The sequence below is a fragment of the Dermacentor variabilis genome, chromosome 7 (genome assembly GCF_050947875.1).
Source record: "Dermacentor variabilis isolate Ectoservices chromosome 7, ASM5094787v1, whole genome shotgun sequence".
Classification (NCBI taxonomy): Eukaryota; Metazoa; Arthropoda; class Arachnida; order Ixodida; family Ixodidae; genus Dermacentor; species Dermacentor variabilis.
In genome coordinates, this window is record NC_134574.1 from 77,624,908 (window position 1) to 77,651,386 (window position 26,479).

General features: G+C 43.8%; 1 protein-coding gene across 2 annotated transcripts in view; it reads right to left on the reverse strand.

Moving 5' to 3' along the window:
* The window catches only part of LOC142587547 (sulfotransferase 1B1-like), a 335,465-nt gene extending 309,490 nt beyond the window's left edge, over positions 1 to 25,975 (reverse strand). The window contains exon 1 of one of the 2 annotated variants that reach the window (XM_075698631.1): positions 25,690 to 25,975. The gene's annotated coding sequence lies outside the window, so the exon portion shown is untranslated. Of the gene's footprint in view, positions 1 to 25,684 lie in introns of both variants that reach the window. The other variant, XM_075698630.1, reaches the window with a different exon arrangement.
* Positions 25,976 to 26,479: the final 504 nt, after the last annotated feature.

Genomic DNA, 26,479 nt, shown 5'->3' on the forward strand with positions numbered 1-26,479 from the left:
TTTTATTATTTAATGTCCTCAGCCATTCATTACACCATATTTCAATGGGTTTCAGATCATTCAATTTTTGAAGCAAGTCCATATCTAAACTGTAATTACTCGTCAATCAATTACGCAGTCTTCTGCGAGCAATAGAATGTTAGAATATATCTCAGCAGGAAAGTCATTATTGTAAATTAGAAAGAGTAGTGGCCCGACAACTGTACCTTGTGGTAAGCCCATAGTACACGCGATCATTTTGATGAGCGCATGTTAGCAAACGCAAACTATTGCCGGTTAGTGAGAAAGCTACGTATCCAGTCTAGTACAAAGGGATTAATGTTGAGGCGGGAAAGTTGTAGGAGTAGCCGTTGGTGTGGAGCCTTGTCTAACGCCTTTTTAAAGTCTAAGAAAAGGGAATCTACGCGTACGTTAAAATCGAGGTTATAACTTAGATCATGAAAAAATAAATCTAGTTGAGTGTCACATGAAAGACCTTTACGAAATCCATGTTGAGCAGGATGACATAGTTTATTGGATGCTAAAAAGTTTACGATCTCAGAGTAAATAACACGTTCCATTAGTTTGCAACAAACACTGGTGAGTAAAATCGGACGATAACAACTGCGCAACTATGGAGGACCTTTTTTGGGGACTCGAACAACCTTACCCACTTAATCTCCAGTATCCCGGTACCGCTCCTTATCACAATGATTGCTGGAAAATAGCACCGAAGATCGCGCTCGCAGTTGTTTTGGTGTTTTTCAGCATTTGTACATTTATTTCGTCGACACCAGGGGATGACGTAAGTTTTACTGAATCAATTAGTTTCCCAATGCCGTAACGACAAAAGGTAATATCAGTCAGGAAGGAAGGTAATATGTTATCAGGTTCATCTATGAAGACGGAAGAAAAATCACGGTTAAGTTGTTCGGAAGTTTCGTGATCGGGAATGCGGCGGTTTCTTTCATCAAACACAGCTATTGGCTGGGAGTTATTCAGGTTATTAACCTTCCATAATGTTCGGGAGTTATTTTTTAACATAGTTGGCAGCGTTTGCGAAAAAAATTTCGTTTTTATTTGGTGGCAACAGTTTCGAATTACTTTTCTGCAATGTAACGCATGCAATGTTTTCCATGTGCATGCGTTGTTAAACCGTTTAGCCGAGCAAAAAAGCCTTTTCTTTTTATTGTTAAGACGCTTTAACGTGATGTTAAACAACGGGGATTAATGTTTTTCTGCTAGTGTGATAACGGGCACATATTTTTCGAACACATCGAGCACTTTGTTTTTGAAAGGAGCCGGGTAGTGTCGATAGAAGGCATAAAGAAACTGGCATAAAATGAAGCAGCAATATGTGCGATTGCCAAGTTAATTGCCGAGTAATTCGCTTTTTCATACAGTCTGATTACTCTGGTTACCTGTGCAGGTTGTGTAAGCTGACAGGAGTACGATGCGTGCATTATGGAATGGTCACTAAGACCAGGTAAATGCGTCATTGCATATACTTTGTTAGGATCAGAGGCGAAAATGGGGTCGAGTATGTTAGAAGAATTAAAGCTTTAACGCGTGGGTTCAGTGACAAGTTGCGTTAATCCAATGGTTAGGCATGAGTTGACAAAATCGCTTTCGGTACTGTGTTGCGAAGTTGCTGATGCCAAGTTAGTCCAGTTTATTGCGGGAAAGTCAATATCACCGAACAGTAATATCGGAGAGTGGTCATGTAATTCAGTTACCAAACGGAATGTTTAATGAAATTATGCTACAATGTTAGGATCGTTACCAGGGGGCGACAGCAGATGCGATTGTTTTGAGTGGGTATAAGGTGAAACACAGGGCGAGCAGAATTTCCAAGGAGGAGGACGTCTTAATTTCAGTACACTGAAGGCTATTCTCTGCGCCAATAAATACGCCACTACCATGTTTGTTAGTCCGATCATGCCAGAAGTTATTGAACTTATGGCGCGCAGCCTGTACGACTGCTGCGCCATAAAAATCCCAAATCGCCATCAGCACCATAGCCGATGGATCATCGCGGCGACGAGGAACGAGCGCTCCCTCGTAGTTCCTCAGGGAGCCTAACTGACGCCTGCGGAAATACCTTGCACCAACGAAAAACCGGGCTGAGGTAGCCCAGCCAGCGACCAGCACTAATATGACTTAACCTATCTTCAAGCGACTCACTTCAGGAAGGAAAAGAATGCTACCCGACTGACGCAACTCCATGCCCCGCCACTTTGTTACGCGCCAAGGTGGACCATGCAACAAACCTCCGTCGATAAGGTGATTTAAGGTCGGACCAGCCCATTGTTGCCGCCATCAGTGGACCCAGTTGATCTGTTGAGCTCTGACAGCCATTTGCCAACTATATCCCAGTTATACGTCAGCTATCTCTCAATTCCCTGTTACTTGCGAAAATTATGTAAAGATGTGCGTAATTGTTTTATCGTCTTCTCCTTTGCGTACTACGAGACTCCCTCTCCTCCACCAAAATCCCAACGTCGATCTCAGCGCTGGAGTTCGAAGACCTAAATCTCATCGTCGGTAGCAGCATTGGAACATCTCGCGCGATGTCATAACAGTGGTGCCGGCGGTACAGTTGAATAACCCAAATCGCCACGCTGGTTGGCAGCCCTGGGATTTCGACACCCCAGTTTACAGAAGTGGATAAGCACTCCGAGAATGCATTGTGCGTTTCTGACGCACGCTTAGCGAAACATGAGCCCAGTACTGAGCGCTTGTTTTAATCCAACAATAGTAGCCGGAATATAGTTTGTGCATATACGGTTTGCTCTTACCTCCTACTTCTGCTCGGATTCAGAGTTCTAAGCGCGTCTGCTGGCTCCGGCTGGAGAGCTCGACGCGACCAATCGAAGTCGCAATAAAAAAAAGTAGTCGTGCATGCCGAAAACGCGTGAGACGGCGCCATTGCTCGCGTCCACGTGTCAGGTTTGACGTATACGCCGGCTCCTTATACCGTGATGGAGTCGACAAGGCCAGAAATATATATAGATAACATTTGGCACGCGACTGCCGACTCGATTACGCGCCGTACAGCTGCACCCGGTGACCTGCAGTTATGAGATAAAGTCGTGTCAAAGGAGCAGGCTTGTTTGTAAACAGATAACAACAATCACGTCTGTACGGTCACAAAGGTGATAAGATGTAGACGAACTACGACTTAAATTACTCGGCTGTCGCCTGCGATTTTCGATAAATTTCCCCGATGTTTACGGAAACAAAACAGCACCCGGTCTGACAGAGCCCCTTGGGGACAAGGATGATTCGTAAAGACAGGCGGACCAATCGTGGTCATTAAACCGTTAGTTTCAATACTGGGCGCTAAGAGAGCTTGAGTACGCAAACAAGCATAGCAGGTCTGCTGCACGCACAAGCAGACGTAGCCTATGCCTAGAGGAGGTGCTGGAATGAATACTTTCGTGACCGAATCCAAAAGGGCAAAATTCTATTCGTTGTTCGAATGTGTGAAATATTAGCACACCCCCGATGCCTAGTGTATAAATCAGATATAACCTCCTCATACTCGAACACAGTTTAGGAACGTATTAACTTTTCAAGCTCGTCTTTTTTCTTTATAGAAGAATGATAAACGCATTCATGGATAGCAACATCAATTCCTTCTTCATATATTTTTATAGTCGAATACCGGAGTTTGCTAGAAACTACCATCGGTACACGTTCATGGCATGCCTAGTGGCACTGACGAGCATAAGGAAGGAAGGAAGGAAAAAGTGGAGAAGGAAGGCAGGGAGGTTAACCAGTTTTGCCTAACCGGTTTGCTACCCTACACATGGGAGCGGGATGGGGGGGGGGATGAAAGATGGGGAGAAGAGATAGAGGGCACATAACACGGCACACACATCGTTGGTTACAGTCTGTCACTCTTGTGCGGTACGTGACATCACTGTCACAGCCGCTTGTCCAAGCCCGTATCCTTCATAAACCGAAGTAGTCCCTTCGTCGCCTTCAGCTGCGATGACTTCAGTCGGCGATATGTGAAAATGGTTGCAACTGACAATGGTCTATTGTCAAGGTGCGCTAGAACGGACGCCATGGACTGTCTCTGAACATTATATTCAGGACAATCGCACAGAATGTGTTCCAGCGTCTCCTCGCAAAGACAGGCATTGCAGAGAGCGTTGTCGGCCATTCCAATGCGAAACGAGTAAGATTTCGTGAAGTATAGTAGTGCATAGATTTGCACTACTATACAGTGGAATGTTAGCAAACGGTAACATGCCAATTAGTCTCATTTCAGACATAAACGAACTGATTTTCGCGTAACGTCTTACAACTGGTTTAGTAAGCGCAATGAGCCAGCAGTCGAGCTTTTCAGTTATTGTCTCAATATACTAGACCATATAGATCATTAAAAATGCAAACGACATCTGCAAACACTTTATGCGTATCCTTGTGCATTTGTGACAACACGGGCAGCAGGAGCGCTCCTGTGCGTGACACTCGCGACACGGATTGACGGACACGCTCCGTGTTCCATTCTTCGTTTTTCGTATTTTTGTCGCGTTTCACGCCGGCAAGCTGAGCCGCGATAAACATTGGGTTTTGCGTAACTAATTTCGTGAAGCCAAACAAGCACACCTTTGCAGTCTGCGGCGAGCTTGATCGTACTAGCTCCAGTTTTAGAATATTTCAGTGCCACGTTTCCTTGTCATCTCGTACACCTGTACCCACAGACAAAAGGATGAGAAACACCACAGAAAAAAAAAATAAATAAACCAGGGAACCCGGAACTAAACGTATTTCTCAGCGCCTGATCTATACTTGGTTTCATGCACAGAGCGTCTTTTGTTCCTGTATTTTACATGGCCGAGTGGAAATTTGCCCCACCTGAAATTTGCGCGGAGACTTTCGAGCGTCATGATAAATGCCTGATATTGCGCGCAATGCCGTGAAACGCGCCCAGCTATCGGCCAGTTTTTTGTCGTCCACTGATGCGCCAACAGCGTACGCTCGTGCGAGCGCGCGTATGAGGCTGCCGCGCAACGGCTTGGAAATAAAGAATGCGAAGCCGAATGCAACGAAAAGCAGAGAAAGAAAATCTAGAACATGTTAGTGGCCGCTTAACACAGTTTTACGCAACTTTAGGAATTAAAACTTCTTTTTTTTTTAATTGATTGCCGTGCCTAAACAAGGAAGTTTCCCTGAATTGCTTCGCAAAGCGCGCCGAATTGTTTTTCGCCACGAACGCAGCCAAACTTACGACGAATAAACAAGGATCCACAGCATTGCAGGCGATCTAATATTTTGTACGCGCGAGCACTTTGTCTTCGGTCTTGAACGTTGTTGCCACAGGCCGGCAAAATAAACGGAAGGCATTTCAGCCTCCTTCGACAAATTATATATATATATATATATATATATATATATATATATATATATATATATATATATATACTCCCAGGGTTCTACAGCACACATAAATACCCAAGAAAGTGGAAAAGTGGATGGGAAAACGGTGCCAAGGAAGCTCAATTGGTAGAGCATCGCACGCGAAATGCGAACGTTCTGGGTTCAGTTCCCACCTGCGGCAAATCCACTTTAATTTCCATTAATTTATCGTTTCTTTATTTCATTAATTAAGCACAATTTCCCGTATGTTGCTCTTGGTGTCAGTGTTTGTTGGCTTTATATATATATATATATATATATATATAATTTGTCGAAGGATCGCTGAAATATATATATATATATATATATATATATATATATATATATATATATATATATATATATATATGCTTAGGGATCATTCGAACTCCGACTTATCAAAATCCTACTCAGACTGGCGGGTCGGTCTGAGTCTACGTGAGTCGACTCATGCGTGAGTTTATCAACCAACGCGTGTGAGCCAATTCGGTATATGAGTGCCATCGTGTGTGAGTGAAGTACGCGTAGAGACAGTAGCAGCAGCCACGGTCATGCGGCAAAGTCAGGGAAGGTTTGGCTAGACACCTATTTTCTTTTTTTTTTAAAGGAATCGTGACATGGACTGACTCTACAACAACGGTACAGTTATTCACTTTGTGTGTACTTAGACTTAGTGCAAAATTGAGCAGACCATCATACTGCGGCCCAGAAATAGTTTTTCATTTTTTCTCAATGGAGCCTACCCCGTTATAAAGTTGTGAAATTTTCGTTCGTCTGGTGATAGCCCGTCCAGACTGAAGAAAATGTCAGCACATCTGCAGAATACAGTGTCATGCACGGATAAAGAAAGATGAAATAAGACCACGCGATTGTTCTCACCCGTCGCTTTACAAACATGTCTATGCGCGAGGAATATACGTTCTTTGGAACCCTGTATTGCCCGCGGACACAGATCTACGTCGAGGTATAATAAAAAAAAGAACTTGTTAAACTTAGTTTCAGACCATGAAGAGTACATTTCTACGAAGAAATACAATGGAATGTTATTCGAGTGAAACCTTAATTAGTATATAGCAATGAATTACTTAGTAGCTGATTTGCTGAACTATCCCCAACTGAAAAATTTCTCCAGCGCTACCGAAACGTTGCTATAAAGTGTGCGGCAAGTCTCCTGTGTGTAATCAAGCATTTTGAGGTACGAAACTCGGCGTAGAATGTATGACAAGTTGGGCAGTACATTATAAAAACCGTCTGGTTGATGAAATAATGGGGAACATAATCTGCCAGCGCTGCACAGTTGCACGACACCTTGAAACGGCTTCACCACAGCAATCGATAACCCGAAGTAAACCAGTAACAGGTAACAGCTAGAGTAACACGGCATTGAAATGCGAGTCGGAAGTGTTGTCTTTCAGGCTTAGGCATTAAGAGTCCAGTGATCTATAGCGGAGTTGAGCGACGCCATGTTGTGCGTAGAAGCTAACGGCCACCGGTTCCGAACTTATTCGTGCCAATTGCTTCCTGTGTACGTGAAATGCACGGGACCGGAACGACGCTACTAAAGAGAGTGAGTCGACAGGCGATGATGAGCGGAACGTTTCCAGTCGAGACAATTGCTTCATCGTGCTGGGCCTTCCTGTTTACGCGTTTCATTCTACTTTTCTTGACGGGTATGCCCACAGGAGGGGTGACGCTGCCTCGAGCACGCTTCACGCCGGCGACCAAACTTAATTTAATTAGCCGAGCAGTCTCTACGAAACGGCATCTGTCTACTCACTGTGCTGATAAAAAAATTATTGACACCGTGTGACGTGCTAAAAAAAAAAGAATTAGGAGAAAGAAAGAGATTTCTATGCAAACATGATCGCCATAAACTTTAAAGAGCACACGCCCACAAACAAACGAACGAACAAACAAACAAACGAACGAACAAACAAACAAACAAACAAACAAACAAACAAACAAAAAGACTAACAGAGATAAAGGAAAGGAAGGAAAGGCAAGGAAGTTAATTGGAGTTGGTTCAGTCTGCTATCCTACGTGTGGGGAGGTATGGGGCAAGGGAGATAGACACAACAATTCAAATTATGCACGTACACTGAACGATTAAATAGCAGTTTGGGCTTGTTGGTTTTCCATCGTGGTAACAGCTCAAAACGTAGACGGGACACGAAACGAGAAGACGACACCACAAGCGCTGAAGTGTCGTCTTCGCGTCTCTCTCGTGCCCCGTCTAGGTTTTGCGCTGTTAACACCAGCGCTGAACGATGTTCGGCGTTCCTAGTCTTTAGCTGTAAGAGGCAAAGCAATCCGGACTTTCGCTTCGGTAAAAGGTGCCGCAGGGGCGTCGCACCAACGTACGTTATAATTAGCGGCAATACATATAAGAAATTACGTTCCCGCTTAGCGCTGCTGGCGAAATCATGCAACACGTTTCGCGAGAAGCCGCACAGAATGTTATGCCACTCAATGTGGCACACGCAGCCGTCAATGAGACGACATTTAGCGACATAGACTGCGTTTGCACTGTGTTTTCTTTCACCCGCTTAGCTTCCTAGACTCGCTTATGTAACGTTTGCTTCTACCGGCAGCCGTCTACGAGGGCACAATTCAGTTTTGTTTTAGTACACAATGAATAGGAGACGTTAGCACCTTTATTTGCGCATAACACAAACTGTCACGTTCGAGAAACAAACTATATCCCAAATGTTCGTGCCGTGTGTTGAGGCTCAGATAAATACAGGATACCCTGCTGGTACATCTCTGGAAGCGCTGTCCTGCACGTGACATCGCCCTTGCAAGCCCTGCTACAACGCTGCGCGCTAAAGAAAAAAAAAAAAGCTTCTTGCCACTCGACTTCACGCACTCTTCTTAGACGTCTTGGCGATGACGTAAGCCCACATTAAGTGAAGTGCACAAAAGTAGTAACACCAACGTGAGCGCCGAAATTAACAGTTTGCTACAAAACAGAGCGAGGGCCAATTTCGGCTGGCCTCGAAATCAACTCCCATTAGTTGGAATGACTAAAGTGAACTTATCCTTCCAGAGCGAGCTGTCAAACGGAGAGGCGAAGCATAATAATATGTGCCATCCACAACTCTCTTTCGCGGTTCATTACTTGTAACTTTGCAACTTGTGCTTCTCTTTTCGTAGTCGCTACACTGATTTGCCGCCTTTTGTTCAATTCCCAGGTTCCGTTTTGCGTTTTCCGTTTTGCGAAAACAAGGTGAAGGAAAGTTAGTAAGACATAGGAGGGATACTAAGACAGATTATGCTACTTCCCGTTAGGAGTTCAGGAAATAGAGTGAAAGGCAGGGAAGTACTGACTTGGGTTTTGTATAGAAGTTTCTTTGCCAACTGTCCCGGACTTTCCTGACCGTAGCTCCCTGGTGGTGGTACTGCCTTGTCAAATAGCTTAATAAAACAACGAACAATTTAATTACGAACCCGACCGTGGGACCGAACTTCAGTCCCCCAGCAGAGCAGCCCAACGCTCTAACCATTGGGCGATAACTTTTTTTGTCGCTCTTATACGGTATTTACTACAATGAATGAAACGGCGCATGTAGGGGAAATGTGCAGAACTTTATGATCACCAGATGGCCATACACAGGACGACAAGCCGCACATAGAAAGAAGACTTCATACAAAGCCGCACCTTGGGGGGAGTCACAACAAGAACTTAGAAGGAGAAGGTAAATGAGAGAAATTTTTGCAAATATTTAATATCGATGTTCTTCCTGCCGCTGTGTTATCGATTAGTAAACACCAGAGATAGACGAGGACATGATGAACTTGCAAGAGTTTGCAAAATGCCAGTTACCTCTTCTGCCAAAACTTATTTTTTTTAACAGATTGATCCTCAAGTATTTTCATTCCTTCAATTAACTGTAGCCTTTGTCATTTGCTTGAAACAATTGAACGCTGTTTTGCTTTATTGATTCTAAATATTCCATTAAATTCTAGGATGTTCTTCACTGAAATTCGCAGAAAAAGTTTGATCTACGCAGGCTCCCGCCGTATACCCGATATTTTTGTTGTACAGTGTGATGACGTACCATTTCATGTTTTTCACTGACAGGTCTGCACAGCATATGGGAAAGCTCGTACGCAAGGCCAAAATGTAGAAAGAATAGTTTCCCCAAGGACGCATTTCTCTCACATGATCACGCAATCCAAGGACACGAGCGGCCACAATGACTGCTATACACTTATCGGCCACGATCGCACTTGTACTACTGGCGGACGCCAACTGGCTCTTTAGAGTACCGCCACGTTTGTGACCACTGTGCTCTCTCTATGTCCTCTCTCTCTCTTCGCCCCCTTCCCCCAGCGAAGGGTAGCAAACCAGACGTGCGTCTGGCTAGTCTCCCTGCCTTTCCTCTCTTATATTTATCTCCCTCTCTCTCTCTCCCTGTGCCGCACGGGCGAGCGAGAGCACATGTTCGCGCCGGTTTCCTTGACGCCGAGGACGTGAGTTAAACGGGTAAATTTATAGCATTTCGTTCACCGTTCCAGGAAAGCTTCGCTTCACACATATTGCTAGATGTGCGTCGGATCTAGGTAACGCTTATTCAATTCAATACAAAACTGGTGTTGCGTAACCCGAAACTTTACACAGCGCGCCAACGAGTAGACGACGAAATAACGAGAACTGACACCGCTTATTTTTTTTTTTTACCAATATTCTAGCTGTCTTTTCTTGTGTAGGTTACTCAACTGCGATTTTGTGTTTACGCATCTTTTTGGCTTTTGACGTTGTACGATAATTTTCGACTGCTATTGCGAAACTCTGCGAAACCTTTTTGATGGGAAGCGTCTGTCAATTCGGTCTGAAAGGCCGCTTGCAAGAACCTGGCGTAACGAAAACAGCATATGCTATAGCTTCTTATATGTATGTACAGAGGAAAGAAGCCATATAATAATAATAATAATAATAATAATAATAATAATAATAATAATAATAATAATAATAATAATAATAATAATAATAATAATAATAATAATAATAACCTTTATTACATCCAGTCATGTCATGGTTACAGATCCAGCCCGCATAAGCAACATTGCTTGTGTGCGAGGCTGGGCAGTCAGCTGGTAGTACTGATATGTGTACAAATAAATTAATAAAAAGAATATAGGAAAAAGATTATATTGCAAAAGTGAACAAAAGATATTATTTGAACAAAAGATATTGTTGCATCAACAGGGAAAAAAGAATACACATTGACATTAGAGATGAGTTCGCAATCAGGTTCGCATGCTTCAAATCCCGAAGTAAACTTCAAAGAATGTGGGCATTACTTATCACCCGACCTTAAATGTGATTTTATTTGTTTAAATGTTCCCGCGATATCATTCTCATTCAATTTATTGAAATTAGCCGGCACGTAGAAAGCACGATTTCTCTTGCGATAGTTTGTGTACACACGAGGTACCACATATTTTCCTGTCTGACGTAAGCTGCGAGATTTCACGTTGAAGTTATTGAATTTAGTAGAAAAATAACTTTTACACATGGCGTCGAACAAAACTTGTTGCTCGACAAACAACATACCTGACTGGTACATGCTCAGCAAGAGATCTTCCCCGTGACCAAGTGTGCCATACGAGAGGCTATAGGCAATTTTTTTTTAGGATGCGATTAATTATCTTAAGTCTACTAGAAGAAGCAAAGCCATAAATTGTTATTCCGTACTTTATGATCGATTCCCCAAGTGCCTTGTAAACCATTTTACGAATATTTACATCGCAGAAAGATTTTAGGGCATACAAATGAGCGCACACAGCACGTAAGCGCCTTGCGAGTTCTTCAATGTGGACATTCCATGACAATGTGTCGTCGAAGTGCAGTCGCAGGTATTTTGTGCTATTTACCAGAGCTACCGGCGGACATGAGCATGCAAGGCAGTCACTGGTGTGGAGATAAACAGGGGAAATATCCCCGACTGCTTTATATGGGCTGTGAAAACATATCATATTAGTCTTCGATTTATTAATGAACATTTTGTTATTAATGAACCAACCAAGTAGTTTACAGACATCATACTGTAACACTCTAGCGGCTTCGTTTGAAAATTTGTTTGATACAACCAAAGCCGTGTCATCAGCGTATAAATAAATTTTTGATTTTAGTGGTAAGCAAGCAAGATCATTCATGTAAATGTTAAACAAAAGCGGTCCCAATACAGACTCTTGCGGTACCCCTGATTTAACACGCAACAAAGAACTATAGGACTCCGCCACACGGACACACTGTTGTCTGCCTGTTAAATAATTTTTAAAAAATGAGTAATACGGGCCTCTGAAACAACACCTGCTTAGTTTTGATAGTAACTGTTCATGATCTAATGTGTCAAATGCTCGTTGTAAATCAACGAAAAGAGTCAAAACAACATTGTTTTTATCGATTTCGTTACAGATATAGTCATTAAAATCTTCCGAAAGACCCACAGTACTCTGTCCCGAGCGAAAGCCAAACTGCGCTGGGTTAATAAGGCTAAACTTTTCACAGAATGAGGCCATATTAATATAGACTACTTTTTCCAATATGATTGCCAAAGACGAAAGAATTGAAATTGGTCGGTAATTCTCGTAAAGTTTTCGAGATCCTTTCTTATAAAGAGGTCTCACAATGCTAACTTTCATGTTTTCATGTATCTGACCGGTTTTTAATGTTTCATTTAGGATGTAAAGTAGTGTTGATTTGAGCACATCGAAGTTCGCAGCTATATCTCTTATCCTAATTTTATCAAAACCTGGAGATTTTGTTAAACTCATGGATCGTATAATATCCCACAATTCTGCTTCATCAACAGTAGGCAGAAAAGCAGAATGAATGTTAGATAACGTGACATTGTTTCGGATATTTGCCGGTATGCACCCATTTGTAATGTTGTTTACTGATTCGATAAAGTGTTTGTTAAAATAATTCGCTATCTGAGCAGCAGGTGACTCGAGAAAGGCGTCCGCAAGAGTATTATCAATACTCTTTTTTGCAGGTCTCCCTATTAGAGTGTTAACCAAGTTCCATGTTTTACCGGTGTTACGACTGCAAGCTGCAAACTTGCCTGAGTGGTAGCGCTTCTTAGCTAGTCTTATTTTAGCGTTTACTTTGTTTCTCATCTGCCTAAATTCTTCTCTTGCAAGAGCGCCCCCGGGTTTATCTTGGCATTTTCTAAGGAGCTTGCTTTTAACGCTGCAAAGCTCCATTATTTCGTTATCAATCCACGGGCTATCTTTATTTCTTCTTTTAAGCTTTATTTTCTTTTCTGAGCAAAGGTAAATTTCTCTAAAGGCCTCTACAAACAGTTCGTAAGCCTTTAGGTGGCTGTGCCGCGTTAATGAATCCCAGTTGAATGTTCTCACACGTTTATCTACTTCATTAGAATTCAAAACATATTTCTCTACAGTCTTTGTTTCAGTCAGAGCAGCAGCATCTCCTGAAACTGCTATAGCGATAAAGTAGTGGTCCGCTACTTTTTCCTTAATAACACAGCCAAATGAATTATATTTGCACTTTTTTGTGCTGATATGGTCTATACACGACCTTGTTAAACGATGACCGAGAATTTCCTCTCGTGTATAACTCTGAATTTTGTTTTCGAGTCCGTAGCTTGCCAAAAGTGTTAAGTAATCAGATGTTGCGGGCTTATTTGCTGTAAAAATGTCTATATTAAAATCACCGGCCAAAATAATGCTGCTTCTGTCCGCGTACTTTTTGAGGAAGCTTGCCAAATCGTCTAAAAATGTATTTAGGTTAGTGCTCGGTGGCCTATAAACAGCACATACTGTAAATTCCAGATCTGCTTTAGTCATTAGTACAGTAACTACTTCAGCATCTTGAAAATCAAAGGACACTCGTTCACAGTGCCAATCACTTTTTACATAGACCGCTATGCCACCACCTCTTTTGTTATCCCTGCACAAAAAGAAAGACTGAAAATCACGCAGTGCAAAATGAGCTAATTCGTCTTTTGAAATATTGATTTCGGTTAAAATTAAAACATGTAATGATGGCAGTGCTTTAGCTAGATGAATATTTAACATGTCCCAGTGTTTGCGCAGGCTTCTCACATTCACATGGATTAGCTCAAGCAATAACCTGCTAGAAAGCTCTGATGCCCACTCGTCTTTCATTGATAGCCATTGTTCAGTTGAGTGTACTTGGTCAATCATTTTAGATTATTTTATGTAAGCCTTGTTCATTGTCAAAGCGTAACACTGACGTTCCTTCGCGTTTTCTTACAAGTATTCTGCCATTGCGCACCCAGACGAAGCGATATTGTTTATCTTTCGCCAGATTTTTTGTCGTCCATAGCAGTTTCTTCATTCGGGAAGTTAGATTATCGTTCAAGTATATCTTTTCACCCTTCAGTCTGAACAGATGGCGCCGCATTCGCGCCACGCTTGACGTAATTAAGAGCTAAATTTAGCCTAATTTGCTGCTGAGTTCAGAGAGGGGTAGCTCTGCAGTACGCGTGTCCATCGGAGAGCTCCGTGTGTCATAGCAGGTGTGATGTTTAAAACTCAAACTGGCCGCTCACAAAGAGCCATGAGGTCTACATTGGTGCAGTTTGTTGCAGAAATTTCACTCTTGTTCGGCTGTGAGCCGCCCCCCCCTCCCCGCCTTAGACATACACGGTCCAGAAATGGCGTGAAGAGACTCGGACAGCGAGGTAGGGCGATACACAACTCCTGCGAACACGGCGGAGCATGCCCATCTCCATCGTAGACTTAGGCGAGCGCAGTAGCTAGCGCCGTACCAAGGAATTTCTTTCGGCGGGTAGGGGGGAATGCCACTCCCTCCCCCCAACACCGGGGACGTGAAGACGGAGGGAATGAGGAAGGGGGTGCATGTTGCACGTGCTGGTGTTACAGTGTACCAGAATCCTACTAAACGGCACCGGTTTGCCACCCTCTGGCTGCGCCACTTTCAGGGGTTCCAACCATCTACGAGTGCGGCAGGTAATTCGAGAAGCGCCGAGAAGTCTCAGGTTCGACCAGTAGAGGGGTGGAGGGATAATTTCTTTAACGCTTATACGATTAGAACGGACCGACATGGTCGCCGCCCTGGTGGCGGCTTCGTTAAGTGCGCTCGGGATTGAGCCAGCTGTCCGCCGTAAATTTTTACGTCAGCACTCACGCGCCTCGGTTTGACTCGTGTTTTCAGTGGGAAATAAGCAACACCGATAACGCGTGCGTGGTGGTCGAAGCTTCAAGGCATGTGGGGGGAAAAAAGCAGCTGTGTGGTGGGGCGCTTAAATACCAACGCAAGCGCGCCGGCGACAGGGTTCTACCCACTCCACGCGAGTCATCATGTGCGCGGCAGCGATGGCAGCAACGAATCGCTGCCCTTCGGCGGGATTCTTCTTGTTCCCTAGATTGCTTGGCGCAGGGAGCAAGTTCAATTACAGAAGTACCTATAATGAGGTCGCCGTTAATTATGGCGTTTTTATTTTTCGAATGAAATAGCACGGCTTTAGTTTTAGTGCTGTTAATGGTTCGCGAGTTGAACGAGCTTCTCGCTGTTTGTTGCACTCGAGGATGTTTACAAGGGCAAGCGACGAATTTCATCAAAACGTACCGATGTTTTGGTTCGCTTTGTCCGCCCTACAGCATACGGGTCAAATGCATTTCACTTAGGTTCGGAGTGCCGCTTGCCGCTTCTCTACCGCGTTGTTCTACAGCTGGGGTGCACGGCTGCAGGAGTGCGTTGGGCTGCGTGCTAAAGCTGCTACGACTAGCGAGAACTCATTTGATTGGTTTTATGCAGCCCGCTAAATCGTCACACCAGCTGTCGCGCAGTTCGCGTTTTTTGAATATATATTTTGTGCGTGGCTTCGCGAATGTTGAACTGTTGCTAGTTATGTGACGCAGAATTGTTGTTGGCCTTTTATTTAAGTCCGGTGTTTGCGCCAAGCCTCGTTTGTAGTAGGGTGAACGCACGCCGTGTTTTTTTCAGACTGATTACAGGCAAGTGCTTTTTTTACAGCTTGATTCATTTCACGGAAAACGTTTTAGAAAGAAGCTAGATCAGAGCGACGATTTCTCTAGCTGCTTCACACGGTATTGCTGTTCCAGTTTCACTGAAAAATTCGAGTCACGTTTGTGAAGTCATTAAAGCTTGCTGAGGTCTCAGCAGACTCACCACGCAGAGTGCTTTGTTTCACAGCTGAGTGCCATTATGTGTGCATTTTCTGAACCCTTTACCTTATGCTAATATTTTTTGTGGCTTAGATGTGTGGCGTCTACGCCCCAATGGACAAAACCTGCCCTTCCAACCAGCGCCCACGTTTACCTTGGCCGGCGCTGCTAAATAGATCGCGTGTGGTTCTCCCGAACTCCGGTAACGTATACGTGTCCATTCTCGTAGAGGCCCGCGTCTTTTCTAAATTTGTAACCGCAGAAGCAGCAGCCCGGCAGCCGAGCAAAGGAGAAATCGCAGCAGCGAATTTCATCCACCCTTACTGCCGGGGGTTGTCGTCTGCTACGTACTGCTCCCGAGCGTTTCGAAAGCGCCCGCTAGGCGGCCGTCAGTGGCGCGCCTCTGTAGGCGGCGCACTTAGCGCAGTTTCGATGACTAGGGAAAGAACAGCAGAGGGAACGAAAGAAGGAGCAGAGAGTGGAACGTCCGACAATTTTATTTCTTTTCGGAAGACATCGCTACGTATACATTTGCGCAGGAGCACAACAACCATGCGCGGAACACGATCAAATACGTCCCCGTCCCCCTATTGTTCTTGAGCCGTTAATCAAATCTATAAGTGATGCTTTGCCAACCACTCCCATCCTCCACTCTGCCTTATGGTGCCAAAAACACCCTCTGTAAAACAAACGGGCTCCACTACGAATAATGACCGAGCACGACCGCAAAAGAGCAATGCCGCACGCACGACGTCGTGTGCGGAAACCGGAAGAGACTGTGCACACGTGGTCTCGGCAAATAAATATTACCCAATATAACCGCTCGCCGTTCGTGTTCTGCGAAGGTGCGCAAGAGCATTGCTCTCATGACTGCGAGGTCCTTGGCTCGAGAGCTTTTTTTTTCTCTCCTCTTATTTGTGGAAATATTTCTGAATTACACTATTTTCCGCTTTGACATCTGCAGACCACTTTCCTTTTTTTCGTATGCTTCACAGCCAAGGGTGACGCGGAAGGTTCCTGCATAAAAAGAACGAAGCGCGGTATAGGCGCGGGCAGGCGTTATAAGCAGGCTAGCTGATGGATGTATAGTGACGCGTTGTTACCGCGAGTTTGTTTTATTGTAAAATTTCAATTTGCAGGTTTTACTGAAGTTCATGCTCATGGCTGGGTCGTCGCCGACGACCCCGGCCATGGCAGTAGTGGCGCTACCAAAATAGTGAGAGCGTCGAAGGCGCACGGCGAAGCAGGAAACCTTGTATTACGTGCGTCCCAGCGACACTGACCAACCACTGACGACTAAAAAAAATCAGCTACTAAACCATCGCGGACTCTGTTTTAAGCGGCGGTTCTCGTTGCTGAAGCTTCCGGCGTACAGCAATTTCTGGTTTCAGCAGACTACTTCGTGCGCATTGCAAAGTTAGACCGTAACACGTAACCCGCACGAGCTGTAGCGTAAGTTGGGCTTGTCAGCTGTCTAACGCGTGAATAAATGTAACGTGTCTGTTTCGTTACGCCCTGTATGTACCCCTAGTGCCCATATGCCCCTCTGCAGCGCGCACAGGACGTTTCACATCTTCCACAGCGGCAGCGTCCCCTGACACAACCTACATACATTTTTTTATTCTCCTGATATTATAGTGGTTTTTTTGTAGGTTATCCAAGTGTGATGTTGAGTTTACGCGTGTGTTTGGCCTTGATATTGCAGCATAGTTATCGTGTGCTATTTTTCGTACATGTGGTGCAAAGTGTGCGAAATTTTTATTTTCGTTTTTATTCGTTTCTTTAAAGAGATCACGTGTGAAGTGTCTGTCAAAACTAGAAGACCCTTTGCCACAGTCCGCGCGTATTACTGTGAGGTCTCTGATACATATATCATCTATGTGCATTTCTCTATTTACTTAATTAGTTTTTATTCCTTGTCATTGCAACTGACTGCCCCGCGTTAAGCTGCGAACTGTCAAATAGCTGAAATTGAAATGCGTCACTGCACCAATCGTATATATATATCCAATCCACAATCAACCAGTCACGGCCAGGCTTTGAGCATGCCAAATTGCTTGCCATATGTTTTACATCCTCCTTCTCTGGTCATCGTCACCCATCATGCGCCTCTTTCTTCCCTCTTTCTTCCCCTTCCTCCAACGCAGAGTAGCTGGCTAGAGGAATGTACCTCAGGCCGACCTCTCTGCATTTCGTATCATTAAACTTCTCTCTCTCTCTCTCTCTCAACTAGTCACTCAAAACAGTGCATGCATGAACGCACGTAGCACTTCTATGTGTTGATATCTCGCACTTTGCTGTTGCGTTTGCACCCTCTTAAGCCTCACATTTTGGCTGAAGTGTGTGAACGGAATAGATCCGTGCATATATAAAACAATATTTTATACGAGGAACTTCACCGAAAATCAAGGCAAGGCTGATTGATTTCTTTCGTATAGCTTCGGAGATTTTGGGAACTACTGCGCCAGGGGCTCTTCCTCAAGCTAAAACAATCGTTGAAAGAGTGAAGGATCATAACAAGAAGTGAAATAGCTGCGAAACGCGCCGCTTTGCTCCTGTTTCATTTTTTTACGCATTTCATCGTCAACGCGTGTTTCTGGAAGTGCTTTGTTATGGCACAACGACACCAACCATATAAAATATTCTCATATGAGACATGCCACATAATATTGTGTGACCATATATGAGAGTTCACGAATGTGCCAGTTTGGGCGTGTTGGCAAGAAATGACTAAAAAACTTAAAGCGCACAACAAGACGAGGCCAAAGGGGGGGGGGGGTAGGGTGTAAATGATCGCCTCCGGGAACACAGTAGAAATGTGAGGGACGAGTATGGAGGGTTCATTTATGTGCACTGTAGGAAGCGTGAATCTAGCGATGAGCTTAGGGCTGTTCCCGGTTCCGACCAAAGTGCAGACACACTATGTGAAATGGAGCTGCATGCTACTATGTCGAAAATGCGTCATTGTCACGAGAAGCAGGTGTCCACTGAGGCGTGCAATCAGTGAGGCAGAGGTGACTGATAGTTTAGGCGATGACCGTGTGCCCAAGCCGTTGACTGCTCTATCTTCGAAGGAATTACACTGCTCGTGTCGTCCCGGATTGCTTTGCTGCCTGCTGTTTCGTGATGTACGGCCAAGACACGCCTTTATGTACCGCTTTGCGGTTCACAATAAATTGTTGCAAGTTAGCGCTCGCGCGTTTCCCGTCTTACTCCACCGTCCTCGTCTGGTCGTGTGCTCTAAGTTTTTAACCATATGAGAACTCACATTTCATATCAGTTCTCATATGATCACACAGGTTATTGCATATGTGACATATGTGTAGTGAGATTTAGTTGCATGAAAATGACAATATTACTCTAAAATATCTCGCGATGCCGAAAAATAAGAGGCCACGGTGTATCTAAAAATTTTAACGCAAGCTTCGGTTCACTGGGTCGTATTTTAAGATTCACATTCAACAAAAATTCGTTCTGCGCTGATTTCATCCTGATGAAAGGTGATGCGCTCACAAGTTTGTTTAGAATATACAGTGCATTTGCAGTTCCTGCTGCATTGCCTTTTTTTTTAATCAAAGCACAGACCCGTTCTAGCCAGCCGTTAGTGAACCGAGTAGCCAAAAGAGAAATTCCATGAACATTGCAGCGGGGGCAGCAACGTGCCTACATCATTAACGGCGAATCTTCTATTGTTCAGGTTAGTGCAGTATTGCTTAAAAGTTTTAAGGAATTGTGACAAATATCACTGCCGCTGCCGCATCCACTGCTATTATTGACTGCTTGCCTAAATGCATTTTGTGCCATTTTGCTAAAATATCCGATCACGAAAAACAAGTGTCTAGCATGTGTTCGTCCTGTAAGTCAACTATTTGAGACGATGGGCCGAATGTGGCATGAACGGAGTGCGAAAGCGCATATCATTTCGGTGAATGTGCGGTCGTGACAGAGGAATCTTTTAAACCAAAAAAGCAACGTTGCAAAGCAATCCTGGAGCTGCCTCACGAGCAGAAAAAACGGTTCGCGCACAAATAAGAAAGAAGGCAACGATTATGACATCGATTTCACACATGCTCTTGCCTCTATCCCTGAGAAACTTGATAAGTTGCCAGAAATAACAAAATAAGGACAGAAAGGAAGAATATTTCCAACGTATGTCTAAGAAGTTAGATGGACTTGAAATACATGTTTTTCACCAGGATATTCAGATCAAGGCGCTTTTGTTGGGTGCATTGCGGTTGCACCCAACAAAAATCTAATTTCCTTATTAAACGCAATTACCCCGAAACTTGAAGTACCGCTCTTTACCTCGGAAGACATTCAAGCAATGTGCAGATTGCCTGCTCGACAGGGTAAGACGCCAGGAATAGTCATTCGATTCACCAGACAGACAACAAGAGACTCGTGGCTGAAAGCGAAGAACAAAGTGAAAAATAGTGAACCGCGCATCACTATTCAGAAAAACTGGATGCGATATAACAGAGACTTGCTTCGAACTGAGAAAGAAAGGGCAAAACATAGTGGTTATCGTTTTGTCTGGTATACGAAGGGAAGAATCCACGTCCGCAAAGATGAAGGAATGAATGTCATTCATATGAAAGGAGCAAACGACATGGACCAGCCTAAATAAGTACTGCGTAATTCAGTATGTAAAGAGAAAAAAAATGATACAACATTTGTATCACCTTTCGACTGACCTAAACCACATTGCCTAGTCTTATTCATGCTCATCCATTAAAGCCGTGAATACCAATGCAATCAGTAAACAATAAATCAAAATCACTAGCAGATTTCTTTAGTAAATTTCAATTTAAGTTCTCCGTGATAATGTTGACTGAAAGATGGAGCACTATCGCCTGCAATGTCTATAAAATGACAAACTACAAAACATAGTATCTCAACAGGCCTGTTGGTTGTGGCCGGGGAGTGGCACTACTGCTGGATGCGAATGAAAATAGGGAAATGCTGAGCCCATTCAGTAAAATTACACCGAATTATGGGATAATGTCATTGGGTGTCAGTTAAATTTATTTACCCTGTCTGTTACCACCCACCAAGCGGAAATGCAGCTTTTTTTTTCAATTCTATGAACACTTTTCGCGTTGTGTAGCGGACGATGGTCACACGCTTATTGCTGGAGGTGATTTAAATATCGATATAAGTAGCAATAATCATTTTACTGGAGAATTTAACATGGTATTGGCTTCGAATGGCTTTATGAACGTACTCAAGCTCCATACTAGAATAACTGTGAGTCGGTCTGCTCGAGATATGTTCATTACTAATTTCTCCCATCCTGAAATCGAGACTGGTGCCTCATCAGCGACCCCGTCTGCCAGAGCTCTTGAGCATGGTTGCGCCAACCCAAACACTAAAACAGCCGCATGGTATTACATACGCACGTATCACCGATGTTTTATCTCTGTAGCGTATCTGACGCAACGCGGGCTTCCCTACGGCACCCGTGACGTAGGCGATATCTGTGTCACACATGCATCGTAGAGGTGAGGGAACACACCCTCTCTCCACTTTATATATATATATATATATATATATATATATATATATATGTGTGTGTGTGTGTGTGTGTGTGTGTGTGTGTGTGTGTGTGTGTGTGTGTGTGTGTGTGTGTGTGTGATTACGGCTGTTCAATAAGCGGAGCTCGAAAACGACGCAAGCCGTGCATCGCACCTGAACTGCCGAATGAAATTAAGCATGAAAATAAGCTATACTAAGTTTTTCTAATGACACGTGCGGCTGACGATCTGCGTTTATTTAAACTGTTTCGAAATCGGTTAACAAGGAAACTGCGATCAGCTGGAGCGGAATACTACTCCACACATCTAGACGTGAAGAAGGGCCGCCATGATGTGATTTGGACCCGTCTAAACTCATTGCTACATCGAAACCAGTCACGTAGCCATGAGCGCAACTTAAATATTGATGGCAACGAGCGAATGGGAACTTAGCTGGCAGACACTTCCAATGATTATTTTACAAAAATAAAAACAGATGGATCATTGTCGGAAACATATGAGTACATAAAATTTCATGATGATATCCCAATATTTCTAGATTTTGTGACAACGGAAGAAATATCAATTGTTATACTCTGCCTAAAACATAGCAGATGTCGAGATATCGACGACATTCAGGTAAAGCCTGTAAAATATGTTGCAGTTATCATAGCGCCAACGATCATACACATCTTTAAAGTTTGTTTAGCTACATCGGTATTTCCAGAAATAATGCAGACTGCAAAAGTAACTGTGTTATTTAAAACGGGAGATGGAAATGATTTAGCCAATTATAGACCTACGTCGTTATTCTCTGTTAAAAAAGTAACTGTTTCCTTTAAAAAGGGAGATAGAAATGATTTAGGCAATTATAGACCTGCTTACTGTATGTCTTCCCCAAAGCATTAGAGAAAATTTCGCACTCTAGATTTACTAAATTTATAGATAACTACAGTTTGCTCACACCATGTCACTTCGTATTCCGGAAAAACCATTCTAATGAACAAGCCCTTTTAGAACAAAAACAATATATTCTGTCACAATCTGAAAACAGAGCTTTTGTAATTCCCAATATTAGTCGACTTTTCTAAAACGTTTGAACTTGTTACCCATGAGTTACTTCTAGAGGAGCTATGGTACTACGGAATCCGAGGACAGGCTGCAGAACTAATATCTTACTCGTCTAAAAGGAAACAAACGGTCGACATACATAATGCGTACTCAGAAATAAAACCGATGTATTCTTGTGTCCCGCAAGGTAGTGCATCAGGGCCACTACTTTTCAACATCTTCAGCCCAAATGCCAGATTCAGAATATATGCAGATGATACAAGCATATTTTTCTCCGAATGACATTCACGAACTGGTACAATTGTGCAATACGACGATGATCTCGCTTCAAAAATGGTCACAATATAAACATATGCGTGTTATTGAAAAAAAGACAAAAACAGTAATTTTCCGGCCGAAAAACGAACCGGTTTGTCCACACAATAGTGTCATATTTATCTCCAAACAAATAGAAATAGGTGGCCAGTATAAATGTCTCGCGGTAGTATTTTCTTCAACCATGTCATGGGCAGCTCATGTGGACCAAGTTGTCAAGCAATTATAAATAGAATAACTGGCGCAATGGGCTGCATTTATATATATATATATATATATATATATATATATATATCCTTCCTAAGCCGATAAAACTGATTCCATAAAATACATAATTACATTCTCACATTAGCAATTGCCAGCTGGTATGGGGCACTGCAATAACGTCCTGTTTAAAAAAAATAATATTTGCAGAAAAAGGTTCTTCGTAATGTCTTTAATGCAGACTATGGAGCAACCCCCAAACGCTTTTTTCTTGAAACTGGTATTACCGAAATATTTGATTTGTATTAGTATCGGCTCAGCGTTCGCCTTAAAGTAGAAACAAAAAAGTAATATAAATCATAATCGGCCTCACGCAAACTTGCAAGAAAATGAAAAAAGTTACCCTTTCAGACACCCTGCAAACTGCCTATAGTGCCAACAGCACGCATCAATACGGGGAAAGAGCGCCTTCAACATACACTTTCTTCCCTTCTCAAAGCGTACGAATGAGGCAACTTCAACTTGTTTACATGTAACAAACGAGAAATCGTTCCGTGTACAAATAACATATAATGTACCACCGAGTAATCTTTATGAATGGTTAAGCTTCTTATAGGATGTTTTATTTGTTATATTTATATTCTCTTCATTATTCATTTCCTTCGTGCGGTCATTTAACGCATGTTATTTGACGATGGTCTTAAATATATGTAATCATGCATCTGATGAAGTAATTTGGTCTGTGCATAGATAAGTGCGGATAAGATTTTGTTTGGTCTTGTGTTTTTCCTATTGTGTTATTTTTTCATTTAAACATGAAGCCGTCATGTGTGATCAATTGCTTTGGATTGCCTTTCGTATTTAGGGGCTGCGTCCGAGACAAGCTGTTTGTGACAGCTTTTTGTGCAGCTCCCCAGTCTGTATTTCTTGAGGCAGAAATGAAATTATGAATATTATGATTGCTATTATGATTATTAGGATTTGAGAAAATGCGCTCGTTCCGTATAGGAAAACTTTTGCGGTGGCGTTATCTCACGCCCTGACGCACACACGCGCGCGCACACACACGCGCGCGCACACACACGCACATATACATCAACGACTCTGCAGAAGGTGTGAGCCCATACTCAGCCCCGAAACACCCACATCAACCACAGCGCGAAGCTGACATTTACGATGTTGTTATTATCACGCAGACATGCGCTATTAGTTATGACAAATCGCGACCTCTAGCGCGGGCGGAACGTTTGGTGACTCATTTAACGACGAACGCGTCTGCACGACAGACTCAAAAGGGGTAAAACATATCCGAGTGATTGCGCAAGCACCGGCGGCCCTCTCGACCAATCACAAAACCCAATTCACCCTCAATAACTAAGTAGTACGCTTTCTACAAGTGCACTTTTTCACTGGCACTGACTGATACGTAACCAAGTAGCGGCTTGCAGACGACACAAGCGCTTGGTAGGCACGGCAGACACAAGCTTGCCCCCTGCCTGCTTTGGATATATACATATGTGCAATCGGGAAAACAAGCTCAGTGCCTTCGGAATGCGCGTTGAGAATAAAGCATTGAATCAACATTGAATCAAACAACATTGAATCTTTGCAAAACCGTGCTGTTCGCTTCATCTTTTCCGATTATTCACGCTTCACCAGCGTCACATCGTTAAAACAACGTGCCGAGTTGGAATCACTATCACGTCGACGCCAGTTTGCTCGCCTAACCTTATTTCATAAGCTTTATCACCATTCCACGCTTCACGAAGACTTCTTTTCACCACCCCCTGCAGTTTTCCCGCGCCGTGACCACGCTAACAAAGTAAAACGCATAATGTGCCGCTCGTCGCTCTACGCAAAATCTTTTATTTCTCGCACAATAATAGAATGGAATAACCTACCATCACACATAGCTACTGAAGTTAGCCTACCATCTTTCCAAACTTGTTGCAAGAAAACGGTTAGTGGTAGCAGATTAGATATTACTTATGCCTATATGCACATATTAACATATGTAAAATGTTCTTGTGTTTTCATGACTAAGTGCATTTACCCCTTGTTCATATCTATATATTTTATGTTCCTTGTGTGTATGTTTATTTTATGTAGTTTTATTTCTTGTGTATATTTCATGTTTGTACCCCCCCCCCCCCCTATGTAATACCCTCATGTGAGGGCCCTTAGGGGTAATGTAAATAAATAAATAAATAAATCTGTTTCAGTTGCATGAAACTTGACCAACGTGCTTTCGTGCTCGTCTGACGCATGCATGCTTGCGTATTCGCGTATTTTCTGCTTCATACTGTATAATCATAGCTGCACACTGCTACCAGGCGGATAGCATTCCTATGCGTAACGGCGACGGAGGTTGCTGCTCTCGTATAAAAAAAAATATGCGAGCGCGCGCATCGAGCGCGCGCATCGAGCTGCGCCTCAACGAACGCCCAACACGACCGCGATGTCGCCGTAACCGGCAATAGCCGTCGATTGCGACGACATCCGTGTAAATTCTAACCGTACGACGTAGAGTTGAACGGCGCAAAACACGCGCTGCTGTTATGCTAAGCTACGCGCTGAGATCCGACCCTACTCCATTCGACGCAAGTGCGACTGTTTACGCCGGCGAGCGCCCGCCTTTAGAACGTCATCCACGGTGCGCTTGCACTGATTGCACTTTTCATAACTGCAGTGTGCTGTCCTTGAATGTGTCATCGCAATTCGCGGTCGTCTTAACGAGTTGTTTTCTTGTTGCGTAATTCGCGCTCGTGGTCAAGGTGGCCACAAAACACAGATAATGCGAGCACTACTGCGAGTGAATATTCCCTAACTCCGAGCATGCGACCTTACAAACATCAGGAAATATAACCGCAGCATCGAAGACAAGGCAAGCATACTTTCGTGCGAGCTCAACGCGTGCTTTACTGTCACACGGATCGTTTAATACACCTAACTTCCTGCTATCGCACAGCGCACCTATGCGGGTACACCTGGGTAAGCGTAAAGCAAAATAAGTTGTCATATAGCCGAGAAACCAAACTTCCGCTCACCTTACCGCAGATGGAGGTGACGACCTCGGTCGAATGTAGCGAATGCGGCGCTGTGAAGATCCAAGAAGTGCCGCTGGTCAGTTGTCTTACGGGCAAGACGACACAGGTTCAGTGAAACGGCACAAAAACAACGCAGCTGCGATTCAACCGTCCACGTTTCCCAGAGCAACACACACTCGGTCACAGACACAAGCCACAGGCACCCAGTACAGTCGACGTTGGAAACGAGCCCAGCAGGACGCGAGCACTTCGCGAAACGCAACCGGTGTAGCCATATCGTCACCGCTGCGGTGGGGGAGAAGGTGAGAGAAGGAAGGAGGGAAGCGAGAATAAAGGTGAGATAAAACTGTTCCCTCGCACCGGGACGCGCGATATGGCCCTGCGGCGATAAAAGGACGTCAGTATATGCTCCATGGTCTGGCGCGCCGCGTGAGTCAGTCACGTCGCGTGGCCCTCGCGTTGCCATGACTATAGGCGCAGATACGTAGTAGCGCGCCGAAGAAGCGCGTCCAATTGTTACGTGTTGAAACCGTCCATGCTTGCAGTGCGATAATTTCATGCTTCCCGTACCTTTATTGCCGAATTGTTGTAGAATCTCGACACAGAATTCGTATGTTTCGCTTCACTCATCAACTAGACTGTGGGAATTATATGAAATTAAATGGAGTGCAAGCGGGATCTTTTATTTAACGGTACAAATATAAAGGACAGGTTGGTACCTCTACGTAGGCACAAGGTACTCCTTGTCACAGGGCAAACAAAACAGATTTGAAGAAACACAACAGCAATGAAAAA